The sequence below is a fragment of the Bombina bombina genome, chromosome 3, assembly GCF_027579735.1.
Source record: "Bombina bombina isolate aBomBom1 chromosome 3, aBomBom1.pri, whole genome shotgun sequence".
NCBI lineage: Eukaryota > Metazoa > Chordata > Amphibia > Anura > Bombinatoridae > Bombina > Bombina bombina.
In genome coordinates, this window is record NC_069501.1 from 449,398,099 (window position 1) to 449,402,811 (window position 4,713).

A 4,713-nucleotide genomic window follows, 5' to 3' on the forward strand; every position below is an offset into this window, starting at 1 on the left:
CTGATTCTGATTACTTGCAACATTGCACAGTATAAATATTGTGTTACCAGGGCTTGTTTCCATTAAGGTGGTAAACTGTGGAATCTGGTGGTAACTTAAAAAAAGTCTCCATAGACTTTAATGGCGATAAAGGTTTTTATCACCAGTTTCCACAATTTAACACCTCAATGGAAACAAGCCCTAAATTGGGCAGCTGCTCCCAATAAAATAGGCTAAAATAAGAGATTACCGTTAACAGCAGCAGTAACACGCTGACAACAAAAGCTACCTTGAGAAATGCAGTATCTGCTAAAAAAAAAAAAACGGAGCCAGATTGTGTTAAACCCCTATATAATTTCTTACTAATGGCGCTACACTCTTTAGGGTTTGTACCATGATCTAATGGCTAATAGCTGTAGGAGATTACATTTTACTCTTCACCAGGCTTCACTTTCTCTTCTTGCGCAAACTTTCTTATCATTTACTTTACCGCACAGCTTTGAATAGTTGAGGAATACCAACCACCCTCTATCTATACAGCTTCCTTCCTGGCTTGTAAGAGTTACAACTTACAGGGTGCGTTTCACTAGTAAGAAGACCCTGTTCGTGACGTATGTAACAGGGCGTGTTTATTCGTTTTGGGGAGTTTTTAACTTCTAAAGTCTCTGTTATTCACATCGCAGTGTAACTTATACTACAGAACTCAGAACTGGGGACCGTATTGATTATAAAAGACGCGCATAGGAAGTCTGAAGAAAAGTGGCTTAAACTTGGTGAGACAAAAATAATTAAAAGTTGTGCCACACACTAAATAACGGTGCCTTTGCTTTAGATTTAGTGTAAATGCACGAGTCACGCCTTAAAAATGGTTACCGAGAGTTGATGATAATCTTATTTTGTGCTCGGAAGTAGAGAGCGGTTATGTTTATATGAAGTGAGCGATGCCATAGCTGTAAAGAATGGTGTAATGCGGTCCTAACTGCAGCCTGTGTTGTGTGCTGGGGTTCCGTTTGTTGTTAGAATAAGAAATGTTTCTTATTCTTAGACTTGTACTTTTAACATTTGTGACAGAAATAAATGTGTTGAATTAAATCAGTGAGATGGTAAATTGTTTATATCCTTAATTTCTGTGCATTTTGTGTTTTTAAAGATTTAACACTTTCGTGAATAACCTTTGTATGTCCATTTAGGTGGGTGACTCCAATTTTAATGTGAAGCGCTTTTCTTTTCTCACAGTGTTTACCAGGCACAACCCCAACCTGCCAGTATAGACAATGCCCGCCCCATAAAATTAATGTTGCTTCTTTTTTTTCCCTACATTTTCAAGATGAACACATGTTCTTGAGTTTGTGTGCTCTACATTACAGAGTTTCTTTAAAACTAACGTTTTTGTGTAATGTTTATTACTTCTACATTTGACAGCCGTTTCTCTTTTCCCAATGCAACTTGCATATATTACGTGATACGTCTTCATTTTTACATAAGCAAAATAAAATAATTATGTAATTAATAATTTTTTTAAAATATATCTAGCTTTTATCAGCATTTTAATTTTAACACTGGCCACCTCTGAATCAATTTTCAATACAGAAGGACCAGTTTTGAGTAGGGGAAGGGACCGAGGGGTAATATCTTGAAATAATATGGTGTTAAGTTGTTTAAAGCCTTATGGTTTTTTATGTGAAAAGATGGACTTTAAAAAACAAGTATTTTTTAAAAAATTGGTTTATTTTATCTTTCATAGGATATACACACTTGACATTTTTGTATCCAACACTTTTCCTGACTACCCCTTGCACACAGATCATATTGTTCTATTTTCCTAGTTCATGATGTATTTCCCCACACACCACAAATTCAGTTGCTTCAATTTGTTCAGTAAACTGCATGGTATAAATAACAATCTAATATGTTGTCACTTTCTGGAAAAGTTGCTGACCAGACCATCTGTATTTTTTTCCTGCATGATTAAAATTATATATTTTGGTAAATCAGGATAATTATTTTATTATTTACGCATAATTTATTTCATATATTTTGCATGCATTGCATCAAAACAGATTTACGATTGGGCCAGAAGGGAGGTGTGTTTAAATTCTGATGACAGTGTTTAGTGTCAGTCCAGGTAGGGCCTGTGTGTTGTCCTTTTCATTAGATACTATGTAGAGTAGAGGATGATTATTTTGGAGGTGATATATTAGGGATAGACCAATATCGTTTTTCAGGACCGATACCGATTATTGACCACCTTTCAGGCCGATATCCGATAACAGGGGCCGATATTCTGTACATTTAAAGTTTTGAAAAATCAACACAATTTCTACACAAATCTGGTATAAACTGAACATGCTTATTAAAATTGTAAACAAAGTGCTTGAAAATTAACTTATTAAATGGCTTCCCAAAACATAGAAAAATGGCATAAATCCCTTTTAAACTGCACACTGATATACAATTAAATTTAAGTCACTACTGCAAAGCTAGGCACTACACAATTTCTTTAATGCTCCCAGTTAAAGGGCCATGATACCCAAATGTTGAAACACTTGAAAGTGATGCAGCATAGCTGTAAAAACCTGACTAGAAAATATCACCTGAACATCTCTATGTAAAAAAGAAAGATATTTTACCTCAAAAATTCCTCAGTAGCCACATCCCATTGTAAAGGACTTGTAAGCAGCAAATCAGTATGTCTGTCCCGGGACAGCTAAGGGAGTGAGCTTACGTGCACACTCATCTTATTTCCCTATTCAGTTTAAGGAAGTTTACTATGAAATCTCATGAGAGTTAAGTGAAATCTCATGAGATCACAGTAAAAGAGTTCATGACCTCATCACTGCTGATGCTGATTGGCTGCTGTTCATTTCTTAATTATTTTTTTTTACCTGCAGCTGAGCAACAGCTGAAGTATAACTTTTTACACAGATCTTACTCTGCTGATCTGAGGAGATTGTGAGGTAAAATATCTTCCTTTTTTACATGCTCAGGTGATATTTTCCTGTCAGCTTTTTACAGTTATACTGCATCAGTTTCAAGTGATTTAGCATATGAGTATTATGTCACTTTAAGTAGAAAAACATTATATTGCAGAAAGCATAACATTTCAGCATGTTCTCCTGTTAAACGGCTTCTGTTTTTTTCATATATTGCTGTCACTTCACTAAAAACACGCTCACTTGGTACACTTTACAGATAATGGTTAAAAGTAAAGTAAAAAAATATAGGGGGGCGGGGCTTGCTCTGAGTCTGAACGGTCGCACGAAGCCATAGCTCTGGCTACAAATTGCAAATAATTATATATACGACCGTTCAGCTCAGCTGAACTGATCATCACAGGGTTCCTAATAGCTCAGGGTCCTTAACGGAGAAGCCTAAAGATTGAGGGATATAGCCGAGTAAAGCTACACTGCAAGATTTTGTGGCAATATTAGTTTGAAGGCGGCCATCTTTTAACTCCACAAAGAGAATCACGCAAGTGAGAAGGATCGTAAAAAGCACTTCCCAGCGACTGAGCTACTCAATTTGGGGAGACAGAGAGGTTCTACACTCGACATACCGGCAATCCAGCTACTACAACTTTTTACTATATAAGAATTAAGCCTCAACACTGCTTCTGCTGAACAACAGCAGTGACAGTCCTTGAATGAATAGTGGCTCTCCTAAATCCAAAACAGCTCAGCAGTCAGTTCGGCATACCGGCAAACTATTTTCACTTCATATAAGAAACCTCAACTTCTGCTCCTGAACCTAACAGAGCGATAATACCCACAACTTCAATATGAAGCTTTGCAGTGAACTTCTCTCTGTCGATATGTACATTGACATCAAGGAACATCTCAGGATCTTGACCGAGGAAGTGGAAGCATTTTTTGCCCCATCTGTGTTATCCATGCGGTAGCTCCCTGTGCATCAATGATCCAGAAGATTCAAGAGGAGGACTTGCTTTTCCAGACAGGCGGATTTGAGTCTCTAGAGACCGAGTCTTGCATCTTTCATGGAAAGGCCCATATGGTCTCATCTATTCTAGCTGACGCAATCTGTGACACCCACCCGCCCGTGATTCTAGCTTGCACCAAGGACTTAACTGAGGGTGAGTCCTATACTTACAATCTGTCAAGCTGGATCTCAGATAAACCATATTGGAATGGTTTCCACGGTGCAAACTCATCGCTATCAATATTTGGATGTGCAGACAGTAGCAGGTACGATCATGCAACAACATGTCTTGGCATTTTATCAGTTTGCAAACTGATTTGCTCTCCAGAAGATCTCCTGAAATAGGTATTATACAGACTGGGGTTGGGTATATTATTTACGGACTTCACCATTTAGGACTCTTTTTGGCAAACATGTAATTTATGTGCCGAATTGGCGCCATAGCTGATAACATAGAACACTGGAATATATGTGTGGTGGGTCATGTGCTTCTCTCTTTTGGCATGCTCCTCAGATTCTTGTCGTCATGGTATGTTGTTCTCAGAAGTGTCTCTGCACATGAAGCTGTACTCTGATATTTTAGAGACACTTGACACCCTAATATGATGCTGTATACAGCTACCTAATTCCTAGCTCACTCAATCAACTACCGTATGAAGGACTGGGAACGGTCAGCTCTGAGTTACATAGTTATTTTGTAAAAGTTTCTGTTTTGGATTGTTCTTTTACAATGCTCTTATATATTGAAAGTTGGAGGTTCATTTTGCTTGCCTAAGCTTATTTATTACTGCCATTCGT

General features: G+C 37.6%; 1 protein-coding gene across 1 annotated transcript in view; it reads left to right on the forward strand.

Annotated features, from left to right (window-relative positions):
- The first annotated feature begins 583 nt into the window (after positions 1-583).
- Positions 584-4,713, forward strand: part of LOC128653415 (complement decay-accelerating factor) — a 229,878-nt gene continuing 225,748 nt past the window's right edge. Inside the window, exon 1 of the mRNA XM_053706683.1 lies at positions 584-752. The gene's annotated coding sequence lies outside the window, so the exon portion shown is untranslated. The remainder of the gene's footprint in view (positions 753-4,713) is intronic.